The sequence below is a fragment of the Pseudorca crassidens genome, chromosome 4, assembly GCF_039906515.1.
Source record: "Pseudorca crassidens isolate mPseCra1 chromosome 4, mPseCra1.hap1, whole genome shotgun sequence".
Classification (NCBI taxonomy): domain Eukaryota; kingdom Metazoa; phylum Chordata; class Mammalia; order Artiodactyla; family Delphinidae; genus Pseudorca; species Pseudorca crassidens.
The window spans coordinates 133,929,721-133,953,177 of NC_090299.1; the positions used below are offsets into that span (position 1 = coordinate 133,929,721).

A 23,457-nucleotide genomic window follows, 5' to 3' on the forward strand; every position below is an offset into this window, starting at 1 on the left:
TACCTTCAAGTCCATCACGTTATTAAGTACCCGAAGTAGATAAGTTGCCAGACAAAACATGTTACGTAGATACAGTCCTTGGTGTCTTGGCGTCTGTCTTCTTTAAATAGATAACACAAAAATGGATCTCATTCGGACCAAGGTATTGATTGCCCTGCAGTAATAGATGGCTTTAACCAGCCATCTGAAAGCACGAGTGAGGCATCCCAATTGCTGAGAACCTGCTGCCTGTAGCAGACGCCCACTGTGTGAACTGGGTGCTGAGACCACAAGCAGAAATGTTACACACACACACACAGAGAAATGTGTGTGGACATGATGGGGGCCCAGAGGAGCAGCATGTAACCTACTCAGGAGGTGGAGAAGTCAAAGAAAGATGAAGCCTGGGCAAAGTCATCGTTATTAGCTGGGTGAAGTGGGGGAGGGGCTGCTCTCAGGAGAGCCTGAGCTAGAAGGAGGGACAGGAAGAACCCTGGGGGGGCAGTGCTGAGTGCAGTTTGCGCATCAGGGAGTGACTGCAGTGACAGTGGACAGGAGCACAGGTTCTGCATGTGACGACGAGGGGCCTGGCGAGCAGGCAGAGGAGAGGGGCACTGGAGTTACGGATTAGGTCCTTCCTGTGGGCGTGTGTTGGGGGCACTGGAGTTACGGATTAGGTCCTTCCTGTGGGCGTGTGTTGGGGGCACTGGAGTTACGGATTAGGTCCTTCCTGTGGGCGTGTGTTGGGGGCACTGGAGTTACGGATTAGGTCCTTCCTGTGGGTGTGTGTTGGGGGCACTGGAGTTATGAGCAGGAGGGGTTTGGGCTTGAACTAGGGTCGTGGCCTCATCTCTAGATTCTGGGAGCTGGATTTGAGAAATGTGTGTGAAATAAAATTCAAAAAGTTTGCTGATGGTCATAAAAAGAAACGAAATTGAGTTACTTGTAGTGAGGTGGATGGACCTAGAGTCTGTCATACAGAGTGAAGTAAGTCAGAAAGAGAAAAATAAATACCGTATGCTAACACATATATATGGAATCTAAGAAAAAAAAAAGGTTCTGAAGAACCTAGGGGCAGGACAGGAATAAAGATGCAGATGTAGAGAATGGACTTGAGGACACGGGGAGGGGGAAGGGTAAACTGTGACAAAGTGAGCGAGTGGGATGGACATATATACACTACCAAACGTAAAATAGATAGCTAATGGGAAGCAGCCACATAGCACAGGGAGATCAGCTCGGTGCTTTGTGACCACCTAGAGGGGTGGGGTAGGGAGGGTGGGAGGGAGACGCAAGAGGGAAGAGATATGGGGATATATGTATATGTATAGCTGATTCACTTTGTTATAAAGCAGAAACTAACACCGCACTGTAAAGCAATTATACTCCAATAAAGGTGTTAAAAAAAAAAGCGTGCTGATGGATGCAGGCGGTGAGGAGAGGGGCGCAGTAAAGCATGAGCCCTGGTCCCGAGTGCAGGTGCTGTCCCAAATGGAAGGGTCACGTTGGCGAGGAAGATAATGGATTCAGCTTTGTGAAGATGGCTAGGGAAGCACTGGTGGTCCAGGCTGAGTTCTCAGTATGACCTTGGAGAATCTGGGGTTGGAGGGTCCCACGGATTTGCTCTGTGAAAGTTGGAGACAGCAGCTGGCATTGCTGGGAATAGATAAGGTGGGAACAAAGGTTCTTCTCATTCAGCCAAAGTTAAACCTGACAAAAGAGGGAAATGTATGTTGCACCCTGATGGCAGGGAACTCTGTGACACTTTGAGGAAGGTGGGGCTCCTAGCTGAGCCCCACCCCCAAGCCCAGGCCCAGCTCTGGGGATGGTGGGTGGCAGCAGCCCAGCCTGTGGCAAGGCAGCCCCTCTGCAGACGCGGGCTCAGATCCGCCCTGCTGATTGGCCTGGGTCTTGTTCTGGGCCATCAGTGGCAGGCTTCCATCCATACCTCCAAGAGACTGCCACTCACCGGGGGTAGGGCCAGAGAAGAGGAACTTGTTTTTCTACAAAGTGACTTCTGGCTTTGAGACAAAAGAAAAAGAACAGTTTATTGCACACTTCATAACTCAGAAGCTATGGATCAGCTGAGAAACAGGCACAAACGGACAGAGGAAAGAGGGAGGAAGGGGGGGGAAGATACCTGAATAGTTTGTTCAGCCTGAAACACAGTGGAAAGGAAGAGAAAGTTACTCTTGTGCTGGTCCTTAACTAGGAAATTCACACTCTGGCCCCTAGGTCTCTCAGGGACCACGCTCTCCATCTTTTGAAGTGCTTTCTCTCTCATCAGAGATGGGTCAGGGTGATGACTGAAAAGGAGCAACAAAGGAGCAAACCGGTTGAGGTTTAAAGTTTTCTTAATTAGAAGAGCCGAGAGGAGACGAGTGAGGGCAATCCGAGTCTCCCCCAGTGTGGCTGCCACGGTCAGCACGCGGGGGGAGGGGGGGGCTCCTGGTTAGCTGTATATGACTTGTGGTTTTTCTTTGTTGGGCACTGAACAGATTCCCTTCTCTGTTATTCAGTTGGGAGCATGTAGCCTGAGGATGGCGATTCGCTAGAGCCTGGCCAGCTCGTCTTTGCACAGCCCAAGATGAGGTATACAATTACTTGGGCAGCTCACCAGGCCTTTCAGCCCCTCGCTGTACACACAGCAGGAGGACAGGTTCATCCTCTCGCGCCTCGCCCCCTCCCCCTCCCCAATTCCTCCTTACCTGAATGAAATCCTGGTGTACACGGACCTAGCCTGCAAATAGAACGGCCGGCGCCTGTTACGTCATCAGGCCCGGCGAACCTCATTGGCAGAGAAGTTAAGAGTCTTATTTTAGACCCAGAGACTGGGCCCCCTGGATCCAGCTAGAACAGGTCTCTTCCAGCCTCAGCTGCCGGCCCTCCTCCCGCGCTTGCTGGGGCTTCAGAGGATGGACTGTAAGAGGGAGCTTGCTGCTAAAGGCAGGGTGAGCAGGACAAGCTCAGTGCTCTTCAGCTGGGAAAAGGAAGATGCTGACAACGCAGAGATCGCTTACCACCCAGCTAGCCGGTATCCTGCCCTCCGCACTGGCACATGCCGCCTTCCTAGTGGCTGCTAACCGTTGTGCATCGGGCAGGAGGCGGTTATAAAAGACTCGGGCTGTTCCTCCGCCTCTCATCCTTTCCCCTTTGCTTCCCGTAGTCAGGGTTTAAAACCCGTGTTTTATATCCCAAGTAGACCAAGTGTATTCCAAAGGATGTCTCAAGCTAGGCTAATACATTTCAACTATGATGCTTTCTCTGCAAGCGGGAGGTTTAAACCTTCTGGGATAAAAGCCTTAATGCAGCGAACAGTGGTATAGATTTGATCCAGGAAGGCAGAGTAAATAAAATATTTGAAAAGACTAGCCTTCACTTTCGTGGTTAGGACCTACTGAACAACCAGAAAGGACGTTTTTTTAGAAATTGAAAATCTGGACACATCATCTGGCAAAGCCTCCCCCCCCCCGATTTAATTATAAAAATTCACATCTGGTTATGCCTTTAAGGAATTTTTTTTAATCAATTTTTTTTGGACAAAGTATTAACATATCTACCACAAACCTGTAAGATGACAGCAGGCTACAAATAGAATTTTTAGATATTTCAGCTCAGGGTTGCCTGGGAAGATTCACGTTCCCTACACTTTAGGGTCAAATTACAGATGCATAACCCCCCTGTGTGGAAATCTGAGTGCAAAAAGAGCAGTGAGATCTGAATTAAGATCTTGCTGTCTTCACGTTTGGCGACTGTGCCTGCCTTGATTTCACAATAATATATTGCAGTCGTCCCTCCTACTTCCCCTGCTTGTCTCTGGTCTGCTGTCACGCTCAGCAGCTAAAATTCTAGTGATGGTTAATATCACCATCATTATTATCAACTTGGGGCTCTTAAGGGTCAGACATCCCTCCTTCTGGCGGCCTCAGTGTAGACCAGGCTCATAACAAAACCGGGGTGTGGCGGGGTGGCCTGGGGTCCCCCTGGAGCGGTTCTGTGGGCCTCTCCTGAATACCCCTGCAGCTCCCACAAAGCAGCGCCTGGCAGCCAACGTCCGGCCCGGGTTTCCTGTTCCGTGGTCGTCGCCTGGGCCGGGCCCCTGACGGCACACATTGAAACGCAAATGACGGCAGTAATTGGCTGAGAGAGAAACCAGGACGAGAGAGAGCGAGCAGTGCGGCGGGGAGTTAAGTGGCTAAGTGACAATTACCGCACTGCAGCCTCCGGGATCACGAGCTGCCGGCCGTTTGTTCTCGGTTTTAAAGGAGCAATAACACATTAATTGGAGGAGGGCGTCCCGGTTAACGTTGCCTCACCCGGTTTCTCCTCTGATTCTGCTTTGAGGAGGGGGAGTATAGGTGGCCTGGAGAAGGGTGGCTGTGCTGACTGCCTCCGCGCCCCCCCCCCGCCCCCCGACCTCCAGTCGGATTAGAATTTTGGAAATTTTTGCCCTGGATTCGGGTAAACCGGTAGTTGGTTTAGTGTGAAGATTTTGTTAAAAGCTCTCTTACGGGAGGGACAGGTTTAACTCTCGGTCACAAGATTCTGGTGTCTACATCAGGGAAAAGTGGGGCCTTAAAATCAGTCCAAGTTGCTTTCTTTCCCTCCAAGAAGTCCATTAACCCTCTGATTTGTTTGTTTGTTTTGTTTAAGTTTTACTGCAAAAGTGATCAATTAGCTAGATATAGCAATGAACAACAAAGAAGGTCCCTGCCCTTTGGGGAGCTTATAGTCTGGTTTGAAGAGAAGGATAAGACATAAATAAAACCATGGTCTGTTGGGACTTCCCTGGTGGTCCAGTGGTTAAGACTTTGTGCTCCCAATGCGTGGTTTGTGGGTTCGATCCCTTGTTGGGGAACTAAGATCCCACATGCTGTGTGGTGCAGCCAAAAAGGAAAAAAACAAACAAAAACCATGATGTGTTGTTTTACTTGGAGTGGAGATCCATAATAAGGAGAAGTCTGGGGTCCTGCAGAAGGAGTGGGGAAAGAGGAAGTTGCAAACTAGTGTAGGCTGGGCTAGGCCTGCCCTGCTTTCTTTGAAAGGCCATTTCAACCCTGTTCTGGTCATAAACAACCATTAAGATGATTAGCTTGGACTAGAGGTAAGCAGACTAAACAAACGCAGGAACTAGTTGAGAAGCCTTTCTCTGTGTAATCTGCCTTTCTGCATTCAAACAGAGTTCTCAGGGTCTAAATACCTCACAAGTACTGTCTAATGGACTCACTTTGGGTGGGTTGATTTCCTTCAGCCTAGCCTAGGTTTTAGCAGCCATTCCCTTCTGGTTGAAAGCTTCTTTTGCCTTGTGCAGAGAACTGGTTATTTCAGGAACAGGCACTTGTCTGCTTTGGGACGTGTTTCTACCTGGAGGCCCAAACCTACAAAAATCAGCAAAATGATTACAGGAAAAAGTAGACCCTTCCTAGTGGCAGGTAGAAGCACAGTCCTTCTCTTGCCTAGTCTTGGGAGGCCTCGAGAAAAGCTTGCCTCTCAGCTGAGGCCAGATTTGTTGCAGGCCCTGAGTGCAGACTAGGAAGATACAGCTGGTTTTTTGCTATGCCCACTTCTTCGTGAACTCACCAGGCAGAGGTAGACCTACTGACTTGTGTAATTAGAAAAGGCTTTCTGTTCAATTTCTGAAGAAAGCCTGGATGAGAATTTGTGGAATCACATTAGTAGTAGCTAATGAATAAGACCGTCCAAGAAGATGAATAGATTGCTCCTTTAAATAAACTTTCCTACACAGGATCTTAGCGTTGTGGTAAGAATTAGACTATCTAGATTTGCCTTCTGACTCAGCCACCTACTAGCCATCTGACCTTGAGAAACTGTTTAATCTCTCAGTTTCTCGACTGTCAAATGAGGATAGCATTAACCCATTTCAGGATTGTTCCGAAAAGTAGATGAGTTACTGTAGCACTTAGTAAGGCTGCATGTGAGCACTTACAACAGTGCCTGGAACATAGTAAGTGCTAATTAAATGTTAGCTGCTGTTGTTACTGCTGTGTTGTTGTTATTATTCATGTTCTGTCCCTCATATCTTCGGTATGAATCACGAGAGTAATAACATTCTAACATTCCGTGAACACCATGGGGGGGCCTGGGCAGCCCAAGAATCATTCCCTCTTGGGTTCATTTTACTTTTTCATTGTTAGGTGTGCCACACTGGGAAATTAGCTTCACAGAAAGGATTCCGTAGACTGTTTGTCTAAAGGTTAAAAACAACAATAGCACCACAAAAACAAGCAGCAAATTGCTTGGATACAAACTTGGTTCATCAGTCTTGGAACAAAATGGTGTCAGCAAATATAGAAGGTCAGTGTTATTCTTGGGAGAAACTGTCCATTATGTTGTCGAAAATTGCATTGGATATGGAGAAATATGTTTTTTAATACCTTGAATCATGTGATTCATGTGTAGCAAAATTCACTCGTTTCGGTGCACTGTTCTGTGAATTTTGACAAATGCACAGCGTCACATAACCACCACGATTAAGACACAGAACAATTCCATTGCTATACCTCCAAAGAAAATGTCTTCATGCTACCCTTTTGTAGTCAACCCCCCCCCTTTAATCCCTAGCAACCACTGATCTGTTCTCTACTCCTAGTTTTGCCTTTTCCAGAATGTCATGTGAAGGTAATCATAGAGTATGTAGCCTTTTGAGTCTTTCTTCACTTAGCATAATGCATTTGAGATTCATTCATGCTGTTGTGGGTATCAGCCAAAAGCTTATTTTTAACTCACAAATCATTGAATTGAATTTTAGAGCTGGATGCAAGCTTAAAGATCAGCGCCAAACCCTCTTATTTCCCAGGTGAAGTAACAGACCCCTAGGGTGAAGTGACTTGCCCAAGGTCATGAAGCTAATTAAAGAAAGAGCATGAATTTGGAATTTCCTACAATTAGTCCAGGCAGCATCTGCTAAATCATGCTGGGATTAAGAAAAATGGGTAGCTGATGTCAGGGGGGAGATCCATTCTTCTTCTTATTTTTGGTCAAGATCTGATCAAGCAAAGTAAGCCTTATTTATGATAATTTTGGAAGAAGTAGATTTCGAAGAGTTGTAATTTCTTTAGAAAGTATATGGATTAGTCTCTTAGTAACACATTTCTTTCTGTGGCACATCAGTATGTTAATTATGATTTGGTAATAGAGCTTAGCCTGAAGGCCTATTATTTATTTGATGTTTACAGCATGTTCTAATTTATAGGAGTATCCTGAATATTGCTATCTTCCTCTCAGTTGACCTTTTAATACCAATATGTTTCTAGGTGGCTTTTTCTGGAGCATGCAGCTAGCGGATCCAGGTTGGAATTAAGAGCTATCAGTTCCTTAATTCATTTGTTAAACAATTACTTGTGGAAATTCTACTACATAGAAGAACTGAACCACGGGAGATATAATTAAGACACTGTTTTTTAAGAAGCTTACATTTGAATCGGTACTAAGAACTGGGTACACGAGAAACTCTAATTCAAATTAGTTCTTTTGAATACGCTCAAAATCTCGCTAAGCACTATGAAGAAGTAAAGGTGATAATGCAAACTCCCTTTCCTCAAGAAGCTTACAAGTACCAAAGAGAGATACAAATAGAGTGCTATTGGAAATGTGGTTTCTTGGTTGGGAACCAGTTGCGATGTGTTTTAGTGATGCATAAAGCCCCCCAGAATTTTGTGCCAGGGACGGACAGGTCAGGTCTGTGCTATAGGAGATTTATCTGGTAGCAGCTCATGGGATGGATGGAGAGCCAGAGACTGGAAGCTGGGAAGCAAGCTTGCTGGGAAATGCATCGGTCTGAACAGAAGTGAGGAAAGTCAACCCATTGGGGCAGTGGGATTGGAAAGGAAAAGGTGTTTTGGAGGTCGAAGAACTGGTTGAAAGAGGGAGCGTTCAAAGAAGATTATGAGATTGTGCCCTGGGTGACTGGAGGGGCCGTCCTGATGTGATGGACAAATTAGGGTGTCTGGGAGAAGGGGGTGGGTGGTAAGTGGATGGTGGAGAATAGTAAGGCAGGGAAGCGAAAAGGCTTTCTCCCTTTGTTCCTAGGTCACTTTTGTGCCAACAAAATTTTGTGGGAATGATTTTGCATATGGGGCAACCTGTTAATAAGTATTTATGATTGACTGTTACTCATTTCTAGAAGACTAAATATTTCCCATTTTCCTTAACATAATTCCTTAAGAATTGTGGTTTTTGTCCTCAAGAGTTGATGGCATAGTTAGTTATGATCAGACAATGATTTTTGACCCCTTTTCCTACTGATGGCATGATTCATTGCTTAAAAACAGGCAGTGTGAGTAGTGAAGAAGACAGTTTTTACATAGGTGGAATACAGACTGTAAATTATCACTCTGAAAAGGGCACCCCTTAGTTAGGCGTTAAAGGAACACATGTTAAGACAACTTTAGGATGAAGTTGCATGCCTAGAAGACTGAAAAAGTAAATAGAAGTTTTAAACCCAGTGTTGATCAAAATGTGGGAAACCATCTTTGCTTACACTTTGTTGATATTTCTGTAAATGAATACGATATATGCAGAGAAAAATCTTGCTTTAAGTAAAAAAGAGCTAAAATGTGACTTTTCATAGCCTTCTAGAAAACCCCAAATACTTGTAAAGCGTGGAGTTTCTTGTGGCAGCATTATTTACAACCGTGAAGAACTAAAAACAGTACAAATCTCCAAATAACAGACTGTCAAGGCAAATGTTGCTTAATAGGATATTTTATTTGGCTTAGAATGGGATGCTATGACAGGCATGAGTATCTAAAATAATATTCAGTGACGAGATGTACAAGATAGATGGACCCTCTGCTGAGTAGCAGAGAGCATGCTTGCTAAAGGAATCTAGTCACACACAAAAATGGAAGTTTGTAATACAGGGAAGGGATTGGTAGAAGAGTCCGTTTTGTGTTTTCATTTTTTTCCTGAGTCAAATGGGGGCATAGTCAAAAAACAGGAAGAAAATTTCTAGTGAAGTAGTTTACTGTTCATTACTTTGTCTCCTCCCCCCTTCTTTTCTCTCTCTCTCTCCTCCTTCCCCTTTTTAAGTGGTTCAAGTTCCATTTATATTTACTATATATTCTCCAGACAGAGTAGTAGGACAAATTAACCCTATCAGTGAGAGTCTGAAAGCTGGTACTTCAGCTATGATTCTGTCATACCTGAATGAGCTGGAGCTAGTCACATAATTTTTGATATTTTAAATTTCCTGATCTTCTCTGTCTCACACTGATGTAGAAGACCATTGAAATAAAACAGGTAACATCACTTGAAGCATCTTGACAATTAAATAGTATATTATTTAACTCTATTGTGAGACAAAAGAAGATAAAAGAAATGGATACTAGAGATGAACTGGTGAGAGTTTTGAGTCTGAAAATGTATGTTTACCAAAGTGGAATTAAAGAAAGAAAAGTTGCAGTGGATACTGAGGGGAAGGTCTTAGGGCCACACTTCTGAGGCAGAGCCCACATGGGGACATTAGAACCCTCTGTGAACATCAGCTAGTCCTAACTTAGAGCGACTTTGGGCACCTCCATGAAGCTTTTAATGTTTTATGTATGTATAGAAAGGTGCTCTTATATTGGAAAATAAACATTCATGGCTGGCCTTTAAGAGCTGTTACTTAGATTCAGAAAAGACATGCTGAATCCCAAAAGAGAAAGCATCCTGGTGAAATGGAAAGTTTATATGAGTTTAGTTAGGGCCAGAATTTCCTTTAGTAAAGTAAATTTAGACCAGTAGTAGTTAAAGGAGAAAGCATAAATATTGACAAAAATATTAGAGGCCTAAGAAGCTGCCTGTAGGACAAATGGACACAGGTGTAAAATAATTTTAAATGATGGTTTTCAGTACACCTGGAGCTAGAGTTTCTGGGAAAATGTGACTCTAAATGAAGGTAGCTCTACCCAACAGGTAGGATTTTGCGTGTTCCTAAACAACTTGGGTGCCTCATTGTTCATTTTGAAACTGTACTGTAAACTAAAACTACAAGGTACATGTTGGCTAAGCATGCTCTTGGGTGAGAGATAAGAAAAGAAATTGGAAGTATTTTCAGAATTCCCAGTTCCATACAGTGTGTCGCCTGCTTTGACCAAGTAGCTCTAAAAACACGACTTTTCTAAGTAGCTTGTGTCTGGGCACAGAGAGTGGGAGTCATTAAGAAGTGGGAGGGACCAGGGCAGAGACCCATCTTCTGTTTTCCTTTTCCAGAGAGAGTCAAATAGCGCTGAGTAGGGAGCCCTTTTGGCTTATGATTGGGGAGTACAAGTGGCTCAGGTAACCAGGGGCGGGGAATGAAGTAATGGTTCTGAGTTTTAGGAGGGCACCCTTGGGCCCAGGCTCTGTCCCCTGTGAAAATGATGCAAACTAGGGGTGTCCTTTGAAGTTACTGGATGCTCTGCTGGGACCAGCCCTGTGATCTGCAAAGCAAGATGAATAACTGGTCCCAAATGTTGAACTACTACCCATTACCTGTTTGTTAAGAGCTTGGGAAGAAATAAGCAAAGACAAGAACAGGTTAGACAGCAGCTAGTTAGATCTTTCAGCTTCTCTATACTATGGCTGGAATGTAAACAAATCCTCGATTTTGTGAACTTGTTCACATCCTGCTAACAGCTTGGTTGTGGTTCTGGGAGCAGATCCTCAGATGCGGAAAGCTTTAGAGAGGACTTAAAAAGGGAGCATTTGCAAATTATCACTCAGCAACTGCGGCCCCAGAAACGGTAGCAATCACACAACACCAAACTGTGTGAACTGTCCTTTTAAAAATAATATTTTCTAAGGTTACTGTTGGACTAGGTGGTTAATTGTAGGGAAAAAATCTTAGCATTTTAAATATTAGACCTTTGTATTTTCCCCATTTTTGATAAAACCTTGAACCTCATGTGTTCAAGGCATGATTTAGTCCACAAAGTAGATTAAAGGATTCTCTCTCTCTGGAAAAATAAGACTTGTTTATGGGGTCCAAAAATTGTTGCTAAAAAAGTTCCTCTTTTTTCTTCTTTATGAGTCTTTTTCATTTTGGAGGTCAGGAAATAAATGCTGGTTTGAGGTCATAGTAACTTGAAGTGAAACGCAGAATATTAGGAATAAAGTGATGGGAAATGAGGTGATGGGGGAAATCTGAGACATAAACGCTCAGATACAGGAAGCTGGAGGATTTAGGAAGAAATAAACTTCAAAATGGCTGATCTACCAGTAACAGTGTGTAATGAGATCAACAATATTTCAGTTGTCTTTGAGGAGTCTGATCTTTAGAACAAGAGAGTGCCAACTTTACGCACTTTACTGGCGTATACACGCATATCACGTTGCTCATATGACAGCAAATCATCAAAAATAGTTGAGAAAAGTTCTGTAAACAAGTACAACATTGAAATGATTGTAACAAGACAAACAGCTTTAAAGTTGTGTATGCCGCTAACGGATAAATATCTAAGTGATCATTGATCCTTAGCTTGTTCAGTCATTTATATTTTCGCTAAGAGTTTGGAAAAGTTTCTCTTAAGTGCATATTACAGGATAATGGTAGTCATTCAGTCATTCATTCATTCATCCATCCATTCTTACTGATTGCTGAGTGTTGGCGACATATCTGCAGAAATGAGATGGGTTTGGCCATTCTCTGCTGGCAGCAGAGTTAATAGTGAATTGCACCTGGTATTCCTAGGGCTGAGGTCCACTGTCAGCAGGTTGGTTTTTTAAAAAACCTAGAGTCTTTCTTTTGCCAGTTGACTCCTCTGAAGGCTGCAGGAGCCCGTGTGTGGGAGAGAAATTGGGTCTGGAGGGGACCAAATGCCTGTTAACAGCTTGGGACAGACGGGGACTGGCTAGATGATTTTAAAACAAAAGCAAACCCCCAAATTCTGCCATGAACAATACATCATTTGGCTTAGTTAAAACAGGGAAGACTTAGGGGAACCTTCTGGTAAAACTAAAGAATAACTGGAGTTTCCAGAGAGGTGGATGGCGACCTAGTGGCATAACTTTTCCAGATGGATCTGCATATGAGAAAAAGAACACGATTCAGGGAAGTCTTAGTGTCAGGCCTGAGGACTCCAGATGACCTTTATGTGCAAACAAGGAGCATATTCATCTGGATTTCTTCTTTTGCTTCTGACTATTAGGATTCCATATGCAGCACACAGATATTCTAAATCTGGCCCAGGGCAGGAAGGATGAAGGTATATTGAAATGGGATGGGGTGGGAGTGTCCATTGATTCAGACAGGATTTGCTGAGTATCAGCTGTATGGATAAATGTAGGAGGTATTTTCTTCCCATACCTAAGGAGAACGGGCAATATGGGGAAGAATAAGAGAAATCCTTTACTGCTTCTAAAAAGGCAAGGCTTTTTTCTGAAGGTGAGCTGTGAGGCAGGGGAAAGAGCTGAGACCTGAGGGTTTTTTTCAGTTTTTTTACTCACTACCCAGATTGTTTGCGAAAATCACTTTGCCATCCTGAGCCTTAGTTTCCTTTTCCATAAGATGGGACTAATCAGTTCTACCCTTCTCCCTGCTAGATTTGTTGTGAATACGAAATGAAACTGATCATAGAAAGAATGCAGAGTAGACTGTTAAGCGCTATATGCACATGTCAGAGGATTGTTATTAAAAAAGTAATAATAACAACATACGCCTTTTACTGGAGTTGTTGGCTGGCCTCGCCTGTTTTCGGAGATTTCCTGCTGGATGGAGCCTCAGGAGCACAGCTGACTTGTAAACAGAACCTTTTCTGGTTCCTTTTGATTTTAGGGCTGTTGGTACGATCTGAGTCCCAGTGGGACCCAAGAGTCTCACTCTGGTCTCCAACTTCAGGGTATATTTGTAGCAGTTTTGAGAAGTCCCCAGTTCAGTTTCTTTTGAAAAACTCCCTAAGTGGTTTTAGTTCTGATCTGGGGACAGCCCGGTGGGTGCTTCAGTGACTGCCTCATTTGAACCTTCACCTCCCGACGTCCGTCGCTGAGATGGACTTAGCTTGTGACGTTAGATGTCACGTGCAGAGGACTCCGATGGTCTTCCATTGATGCAGGCTTTTGGCCATGGTAACGGCACTGACTGTGGGCAGAGCCCTATGTGAGGCCCAAGAGGCTACAGGTAAGGAGGGAGGCCGTGAGATACCAATGGAAAGAAACCCTTCCTCACATTCTCTTGCGGCCGTTCCATCCTGCAGGCCTAACTCTCCTCTCAGAGTGAGCATCGCTGCTTTACCATGGAGTGTGTTGTGTCTCTGTATAGCTTGTTTTAAATTAGACCAGGCCTGCAAAATGAAAGGGAAGAAAGGGAAGAATTTCACTTTGAGAACATATGGAGATGACCAAACTCATCCCACTTGGGCCCCCCGGGCAGAATAAACTTGCACTGCTAGTGGTGAACAGCAGTATGCCATAAAACATTCTTTTCTTGAACGCTTTTGACTGGGAAGGAGGCACAAGGGGAAAACACAGCAGGAATTCTTTCTCTTCAGCTGCTTCCTACTCTGTTGCTTACATTCACTCAACAGATCTTATTGGGCTGCTACTGTGTGTGAGAGAGAGAGAGATAGAGCCTGTGTTTTATGGACGAGACTGATTAGCTTGGGCCCGGTTTTTGTTGTCATTGGTGGGGCCGTGGATCCTATTTTATGTTTACTGCCCCTTCACATTTCTTAAAAGGAGTCTTCAAAGCGGAAAGTCCTATTCTGAAGACAGGTTTCTGGGCAGTAAAGTTGACAGGGTTTAACATCGGGAAAGTAAACCTCATAGAAAAAGAAAGCAGGATAAACAACTCCAGCTCCATTCCGCAAAGGCCTTTGATGGGAAAAGGGGCCTGTTTATGAAGATCTAGGGGCAGGTCTGCACCGTTCACATCCTCAGTGGTGTAGGGCGTGAAGTCTGTTTCTTACCTTCCCCGTAGATGACCCCCCGCGTCTGTGGGAGCGGCTGAATATTAAAGCTGTTCATAAGATCATGCCAGTGAGACTTGAGTGTTTACTAACAGGATTTCTCAAATTGAGTCCCTGTTGACTTGTTTTCACCTCCCCATCTACTTCTCCCCGGCTCACCCAGTCTCAGAGCCCCTGTCTTCTTCAGCCAACCAGTGCCTGCATATTTAGTGCAATTAGCATTTACATATTGAACTTGAACTTGACTTACTGTCACCAAGGCAATAGCTGAAAGGTTTTATTTCAGTAAACACTCACTGTTGGTAAATAATGGGAGTGTTGTCTCGCGTGGTCCCCAGGCATACTGTTTTTCTTCTCAGTGATGAGACAGTGAGTCAGGGAAGATTGTGCTGCTGGGACTTCAGGAGTGGGTTGTAGATGTGTGTTTACACTTGTGCTCATGTACAAATGTGAATGTATATTTTGGTTTTTTTGATGTGCTTAATGTTATGACAGGGACATCTTTTATGCCCACACCTCCTCATAAACCGATTGCTAGGGGAAAAAGATATCTAGGCAGAGGAAGCCTCAAATATTTTTAGAAGATAAAAATCGTATTGCTGTAACTACAGAGAGTAAAACAAAAAATAAAGAAGAGATCGAGAATGTAAAGCGGTCCAGGTATTGTAACACATTCCTTTACAGTAAGGCATGGGAGAGAAATGCACCCATCTAGCCGTTCATGTATTTTGCGTTTAATGATGTATAAATATTTGGCTGTGCTTAAGCATTAAAACTCTTAATTCCTTTTCCTCTGGAGTAGACTGTTCCATTCAGAATCCTTTTTTACATACAAACAAACAGAAAGATTATGTGGGGTTTTGCCTTATGTGGACTAGATCAACAGCTTAAAACCGGGGGTGGGGTTGAGGGGAATCAGCGTCTTCAGCTAAAGTAGCCATCACATCTTGCTTCTCTCATCATTTTCTGCACCAGCCCTGCAGCCTTCTGCATCGGGGAAACATAAATCAAAGGTCAAAACTGAACAATGGAAAATTTCTTGTGTTTTCTTAACTCGATGTTGAGAGCTTACCATCTACAATTTTAGGTTTTAGGTTTTTAGCAGCACTCTGCAGACTGCCTCTGGTGAAAGACCGGTTTCTTCTCCTTCCATTTCCAATCCATGGTGGACCGATACATTGAGAAAACCCAGTAAAAATGAATTGCTAGAAAAACGATCACCTGCTTGGAATGTTCCTTCAGTTACAGATCTCTATGACAGCTGCTATGTCGCACTCGCAAAGCTGGAACTTACCTTGGGCGTGTGGAACGTTATCGGTTTGGCAATGAGTACTGGGTCCATAGACCATACTTTGAATAACACTGTCTTCGGGCACATTCTGACCCACGACCAGAGCGTCTGTCTGTGATGGTTAAAGGAGGAAAAGAGCTAAAGAAGAGATATTTCAGCTGTGTGTCATTTCTACACATACTTCTGTGTTAGCTCATTCTAGCTCCTTTGTTAGTCTTCGCTGTCCATTCTTTATATTGTGTACCTTGGGGTTAATTACACGTCTTAACTTCCTGCTTCCTGCAGATTAACTTTTACTTCAAAAATCTACATGATTACATGCACTTCTTTTTCCCCGAATTAACTACCACACACTCTGGTATTCTTTGTGTAAGGGAGTAGCGTATTTTTTTTTTCTTTAATACTTTCGAAATAAATCCAAACAACCTTCTTGCATCTTGTAAACATGTATTTCGGAGTGAATTACACCTTCTGTGATTCCAAACATTTTACGGGTCAGTCTGAGACTTTTACATAACAATTAAAAAATGAATATTCTGCTAACTTCATGTCTTTGGCTTTGAATGCGTATAAACAGGGCGGCAAATAAGAAAGTCCTGGGATTAGTAATGCAGAGTCAGTATTTGGTTGCGGGACATCTGGGAAATGTCAGTTACTCTTACATATGGCTTAACCTTGACTAAACATTTTTTAGGATTTAGAGGAAACTTTCTTTTGGAGATGGGAGTTGTTTACTCTTTAGTTTCCCAGTGAAAGGAGTAAAAATACAGATATGTAGAACTACCATTTGCTTCTTACATGAACTGCATTCACTCATGAATTCAAATTCCCCCAGTTTGTTCTATTTTAAAAACCCATCCTGGGAGTTCTCTGGCGGTCCAGTGGTTAGGACTCCGCCCTCTCATTGCCGAGGGCCCTGGTTCAATCTCTGGTCGGGGAACTAAGATCCCACAAGCCCTGTGGTGCTGCCAAAAAAAGCCCATTTTGCTGAAGAGGCTGCCCTCCTTTCTGCAAAGTGAGGCAGGGCTTTCCTTGCCAGTGGTGAGCCCTAGAAAAGAGAGGGCCCTGAGCTCCTGGTCCCGATTTTGCCCAGTTCTCTTAGTGACCCCAGAAGGGGATTTAGAAGACAGAGCTCCCATGTCTGGATGAGCAGAGCCCTTGGGGTTTTTCACGTGCCCTTGTGGACATGGTTTGGTAACGGCACCCACCCAAACTTTTCTCTCTCTCTCCTGCCTGTCTTTCTTCTAGTGACAGTGGTCTTCAGGACCTAGGGGCTGCGATCCCCCCTCTGTTTCTTTTCCTTTCCAGTCTTCAGGATGGGCTCTGGTGAACCTGTGCCGAGTTGGGAGCTTCCCTACCCTTGAGCCCAGCACGAAGCAGCTCCTGTCTTTGGGCAGTGGGTGCTGGAGGCAAGGCTGAATGTATTTGACTCTATAGCTGCCTTTTCATTTTTATGCCCTTCTAGTCTGTTCTTGCCCTACTCCCTTCTTTCCTTGAATCTTTCACTTTCCATCTTTAAATTTTCCTTCTAAATGGCTCATCAAGTCCAGGCAGGCTTCAGGAGCAGAGTGTGGGATTCTTCTAAAAGTAAAGTTCTAAGTGGCCACCCCCATCCCCATGGCAGAGCTGGTGTCCCATTAACAGCCCCAAGCTCTTGTAGGTTTTCTCAGAGCACTGTGTGCAAGGCACAGAAATGTAATAAAAGCGGTAATGATTAAAAGAGTTCTCATTTTCTCTAGGATCCTTCTGCCATTTCTAAACTAAACTAGGGGTCCCGAGGCTCGCAGTAGCAGTTTGATCAAGCTGCAAATGACTGGTGTGGGAGTGGGTGATATTTTATGAAACCCATCATCCTAGTTCTGTTCCTTGGCGCTGCAGTGGACACTGTGGTGCCTTCGTGTCCTTAGCCTACATTCTTTATCCCTGTTGTTTTCAGGCCTCTTGGAAAGAGTGAGAGGGAAGGAGGAACAGCCCTCACTTCTAGGAAAGAAGACTGTTGATTGCAACTGATTCATTTCTAGAAGTATTTGGGGACAGAAGGAGCTGACTTGTTTTTAACTCTGCTTTGCTCAGAAGGAGATAGTGCCTCCCTTGATAAACACTACTAGTCCTCTGTGCAAAGATTTGATATGCATCATCCCTCGTAAATACCATGGCAACCGTAAGATAGCTATTTACCATCAACCCCACTTTGAGGATGAGTAAACCGAGGCTCGGAGTGTTTAATGACCTGCCTAATGTCTCAGGGCTTTGTGAGATTTGGAATTTGAATTCAAATCCCTTTGACTCCAAAACCCAGGAGCGTATTGGGAAGGGGTGTTACGATGCCTAAAAGCATTGGCCTCCACAGTGGAGAGACGCTTCAGGGCTGCCTTTGACATGGGGCCGCCAGATCTTGCTGGGTGTGGAGGGAACAGCCTCTAATGCTGTTCTAATACCTTTCGGGGAAGTACCGACTGGGCAGATTCCTATAAATTAGGAACATTGGTGTTATAAAACTACATTGATAAGATTTCTGCTCTAGACGTGGAGAGATGAACAGAAGGCTCTTTGGGATGTTTCAAATGAAAGTACTTGAAGAAGTTACTGAGGATGAGTTGTGGTCTCTGTGTCTGCCTATGAGCGGGAGCCATGCCCCAGTCAGGGAGTAGCAACTTGTGTGTGACAGCTCACCTTCAGGAAGAACAAACTGCAGTGGATGGTTGGAAGGGACAGAAAAGATGCAGGCAGGTTTCAGGTCAAGATGACCCCGTGCAGAGGCCACGAGTGAGGCCAAATGCTAGCTCAGAATAAAGGGCAAAGGAAAAGAGCTTTTGAAACAGCCTCAACAAAGTCGGAGGAACCAAAGGGCAACGAGAGAAGTGGGGTAGAGGTGAAGGCAGGACTGCCGGGGGCCTGGAGCCTGAGACCTTGAAGAGGCAGAGAAGAAAACTGCAAAGTCAAGACAAAGTGACTGGAGACTTTTCTGAATCTGAGCACAGAAATCTCATGTGTCCCATTTTCATGTGTACCCTTCATCCTAAGATCTCCACCAGTCAAGGAGTCTAGTTTGCTTTATTATTTCTGTTGTTTGCTTTATAAATGCAATAGGCCTATATTTTCATTTTAAAGATACAAAGTTTAAATGTTAAATATTCTTATTTTTCGATTGCGCATAAAGATCTAAAGCAGAATCCTCAGTCATAATATCTCATTTAATCCTCACAGACCTTGAGTTGGGGGATAGAGAAGGAATATTCCTAGGAAGAATGAATAATAAATAGCTTTTATATTGTGTTTAAACTATTTAAAGTATACATGTGTTATATATTCTTCCTAACATCCTGGGAGGAAAATTGGCTGGTAAATTTATTCACTGACAAACATTTAGCTTTTGATGTTAAGAGCACAAGAGGCTGGGACTTCCCTGCTAGTCCAGTGGTTAAGACTCTGTGCTCCCAGTGCAGGGGGCCTGGGTTCGATCCCTGGTTGAGGAACTGAGATCCCACATGCTGCACGGCACAGCCAAAAAACAAAAAGAGCCCAAGAGACTTGTGTTTTAACTTGGTTTTTTTTTTTCCCCAAGAATTTATATTTTAGTTTTTTCTTAATTCTTCAGTAAAGTTAGTTTTGGAAAATCCCAGCTATGTCTTGGCCAGAGTATAGGAAAGACTCCCTATAGTGAAGTGGCTAGGAGCCTTGATACTGGAAGGGGACATACCTGGGTCTGGTTCCTGCCACTGTCACCTGCTAGCCGTGTGACCTTGGGCAAATCACTTAACCTCTCCAAGTCTCAGTTTTCTCATCTGTACAGTGGCAATAATACCAACCTCCGAGAGACGTTATGAGCATTAAGTGCTAGATCTCAAGCACTGAACAGATGCTGAGCCTACAGTCGGCACTCAACATGGGAAAAAATGATTGTTATTGTCATTGCTATTAGTTTTCTCCCCCTAGAGGTCATTGTGGTGGCAGCGGAGGATTCTGCCTGAGGTGTTTTCCAAGAACCAGGGAGAGCTGGCAGATAGAAGGAAAACAGAGAAGCTGGGGCCAGCTGGGGATGAATAGTGACCCTGTCCTTCATCGTAATCATCCTTCTTTTTCTGATTTCTTTGCTCCCTTCTTTGAACCAGGCTTCCCATTTGGCTTCGGTGATCCTGGTTCCTACCTAACCCTTAAAGTTTCTCACCAATTTCTTAGATTTCGCCAAAGTACCAATGTGAGTTGTTGGCAAAAATCAGTATATGAGTGACTTTGAAGACTAGTTTTTCCAGCTTCAGAAGCTGTGAGTTTTGATTGATGGCCACTCATACGCACCCTCTACCCCACAATGGCAGGCCGGGGATCCCCATACCTCTGCTTCTCTTGTATTCCTGTGGGTTCCCAGCAGAGCACCTCATACCCAGTAGGTGTTCAGTGCCCGGTGGAAAGACAGATCCAAAGGGCCAAGGAACTCATCTATCCTTTCAGTACCAGAGTCTCTCTGATGGAAGTTTATAAGAGATTAAGCTGAAAAGGTAGATATGAATTGGTACAGAAAACCGGACAGTCACAGATCTGTTGATTTCTGGTCCTTCCATCACTTTCACTGGGGCCTGTTGTTATCCTCTGCCCCCGCTCCCCCCCCACAACCCGGCAAACACACACACACACACACACACACACACACACACACACACACACACACACTTTCTGTTACCCAGGTGGAGAGGTGACTTAAATTTAGAGGCGTTTTACCCTGGAATCCCTGTGGTTGAGATGAACACACCAGACCCCCTGTTTCTTTTGTCATTTTCCATGTGAACCCAGAAGAGTTGCCAGAGAAGTGACAGTTTCAGCATCTCCTCTTCTGTGCCCCTTTAGTTTTTCCGATGGAGAGGTACTTAACGTCTACAGAAGGAGGGATCGTTGGCAGCTATGGTGACCTCTAAATGGTTTCTTCACTGTTAATACCGTCGAGGGAGCGGGTAGAACGGAAGCTGGAAGTCTCTGTGCGACACGCCGCTGCTGAGGTGTTCATGGTTGCTGTTTGGATCACAACGGGCGGTGTGTTCCGACCCCATGTCCACCGCCTGGCCTCATATCTCAGACACACACACATTCTTCAAATATTACATTCTGGGACATTCTTGCCCCCCACCCCGGCCTGCCCAAGGGACTTGCAGATAATGAATGAGAGCTTTCTTAACTAATGATATTCTTCACCATCTGTCCAGCTGGTCACTGAGACCATAAGGCAGATGCTCTTTTTTTTTTTTTTTAATCCCAGTCCTTGTAAAATTATAAATGTAACAATTTCTATCATTGAATCTGAAAGAGGATGTCTGCTGATCCATTTTCATTGCGGTTTTTTTTTTAATTATGATTACTGTGAGGCTGTGAGTCTAAGAAATGATGTGATTTTTTAAAAAGTCCTGGCCTGGTGTGTACGTGTTGAGCTTTATTGCCTGCCACTTTGGATTTCTCAGTGTTCAAAAAGTGGGCATCCTCACCCCTCTGTTGTTAACATTTAAAGCTCATGGGGGCAATGGGAATGTGGGAGGGGGTCTCACCTCTGTGTAAAAGCTGTAAAATGAGAAAGCCCAGCAAGTGTCGGTTCCCACCTGGTTTCCTGGAGGCGCAGGAATGTATGTCCAGGAAAAGGCTGGCTGGCAGAGCCAACTGGGTGGGGCAAGTTCAGGGCAGCCTGCACCCTGTGTGGATGGTGTTTCTGAGGGAGGGAGGGGATGTGTGTGTGTGTGTGTGTGTGTGTGCCCGCGCACATGTGTGTCCTCTGCGGCAGCTCCTGCAGACAGCTGTTGAGAAACCGCCGGTTGTATTTGTCCTCCCCAACAATGACAATGCATGGTACGAACCCCCAGGAACTGAGACAAAGGAGGCTACAGAAAACGAGACTTAAGCAAGTGATCCCGGGAGCTGGAGTTGGGGGCCGAACAATGCCGCCCTCATGTTTCCGCGGCACACTCTTGTCTGTTGTGGGAAGTTTGGCGGTTCTCACAAGGACCCTGGGCTGGCAAGGAGGCTGGGCTGCCAGACCCTGCTGTGAGGTTATTGGCATGAAGGAGGTTCCCCCATGGAAAGGGAAGGGGGCATTTCTACTTCCCAGCGATTTTAAACGATGACCGCCTTGACCAGATGCAAGGGGAAAAATCATTTGTGTACCAACGAGGCTCAATCAAGTGCAGAAACAGATAACAATGAGTCAAAGCCTGACTGCCTTCGGTAGGTGCCCTCCTCTCTCCAGGGGCTCGTTTAAAGGCATTTGCCCCCTCTGTGTTGAGGCTTTAGAAGTTGTTCATCATCTCAGAGGTGCCATTTTTATTTCAGGGATTTATTTTTCAAGATTCGAATTTAGGCTTTGCTAAGCAAAGGCCAATTTCATTTTGGTTCCTGGGTGTCTACTGAGAGCCGCTGTGCAGTTTGTTTGCTTGTTTGGGGGATGCTGCGTTCACTTTTGTTGCTTTTGCCTTTCCCCCCCCTCCAGAGTGTGTCCTACTTTATTCTGATTATCTTCATCAGTGCACTGAAAAAGTAAGCTCCCTTTCAAAAGGGAGAAATGTTTTCATCATGGAAAAATAAGATTATAACAGATTAAAATAAGATGCTCTGTGGGCCTCCAAGTCAAAGCACTTACTTAGGTTAAAACATCTAGAGGGGTCCTTTCCCAGGCATTGATTTTAACATGAATTTATGCAGCTCATTCAGCAAATACTTCTGAAGCCTTTGCTTAGTGCCAGATACTGAAGTGGGTCTCAGAAATGCAACACTGAACTGGACAGACGTCACAGAACTTAAGAGCCTATCTTGTCTTTAGTTTACTATTAAAAAACCCCCCCAAAACTAGCAGCTCTATTTGCAATAGCCAAGACATGGAAGCAACCTAAATGTCCATCAACAGATAAATGGTTAAAGATGATGTGGTATATATACACAATGGAATACTACTTAGCCATAAAGAAGAATGAAATAATGCCACTTGCGGCAACATGGATGGACCTAGAGGTTATCATACTAAGTTAATTAAGTCAGACAGAGAAAGACAAATACCATACGATATTATTTATATGTGGAATCTAAAAAAAAAATGATACAAGTGAACTTATTTACAAAACAGAAAAAAACCCAACCCTAGTGTGATCTTTCTCTATAGAATGATTTAACTATATATTCTAATCTGTAGGCCCTCTGCTACAAAAGTCATCCCTCCTCCTCTTTTCCTAGCATCATACCTCTAGACTTAGCAGTTGAATTTTGCTGCTTTGTCCTCTCTCCTCTACTGAAGAAAGAGGCAGCCACGCTATAGTGGAACCTTGTGGAAAGAAGAAGACTCCACACTTCACCTTCTACAGGATAATAACGTTCTGAAGTTGCAGCATTCAAGGGGAAATTTTTTTCCATAGGTCAAGTCCAAGCTGATAAAATCACATATTGATTATCCGAATATTCAAGGAACCTACAAAGCCTGAACTTTCTTAAAGTTGCCCATCTTTGGGCATTTCCATTGTTCTTTTTCACATTTTTCAGATCATAAATAAGGAGTGTAAGAAGTTCTGAAAGTCTGATCTGTCAAATTGTGAATTTTGTCAGCAACCCCTTCAATGTTTGGGTGTAGGGGGAAGGTAGAGAGGGGGATAGAAACTGAACAAGATGAGGGTTAGAGGTTATAATTATATTAAAAGTTAACGTTTAAGGAGTGCTTACCATGTACTATGGAGTGGCCTAAGAACTTTTGAATAGTAATAAGGATACAAAAACCACACGTACTTTTTGAGTGCCAACTATGTGTCTGGCCATAGTTTTAGCCTTTTATAGATATTTACACATTTAATCCTCACAACAGCACTATGAGATAGGTGGTATTATTTGTTATTGTTTTAAAAATGAGATAAAGGTTTTAGAAGGGTAAAGTTGTGCGTTTTAACGTCCAGTGTGTAAGTGATAGGGTCAGTATTCAGCGCCACATTTTTCTCACTTGAAAGCTGACAGCGTGAGCTCTCGGTTGAGATCTCTTTACTGACCATGCTTGTTTTCATTCTCTTACAAATTTAAGAACTGGCCCAATTAGTCTGAAAAGTGCCTAGGCAGAGACCCTTGGTTAAGCACGCAGATACACCCCAGATTTTTGAACAGTCCTTTGTGAGTTGACTTCAAGTTCATGGCCATGACCTACTTTTCCCTCTAAGAAAAGTACTCTTGATATGCCTTTCAAACATCTATCGAACACATGCTACGTACAAAGCCTGTGTGTGCTCAGGCTCATGGACATACATTCAGCGATCTGCAAAGAATGACAGAGAACGCAAAGACTGACAGAACCATTGT

The 23,457-nt window shown here is 44.1% G+C and overlaps 1 protein-coding gene across 4 annotated transcripts in view; it reads left to right on the top strand.

Annotated features, from left to right (window-relative positions):
- The window catches only part of MAML3 (mastermind like transcriptional coactivator 3), a 636,110-nt gene that overhangs the window by 255,467 nt on the left and 357,186 nt on the right, over positions 1 to 23,457 (top strand). The gene's annotated exons all lie outside the window — the stretch shown is intronic.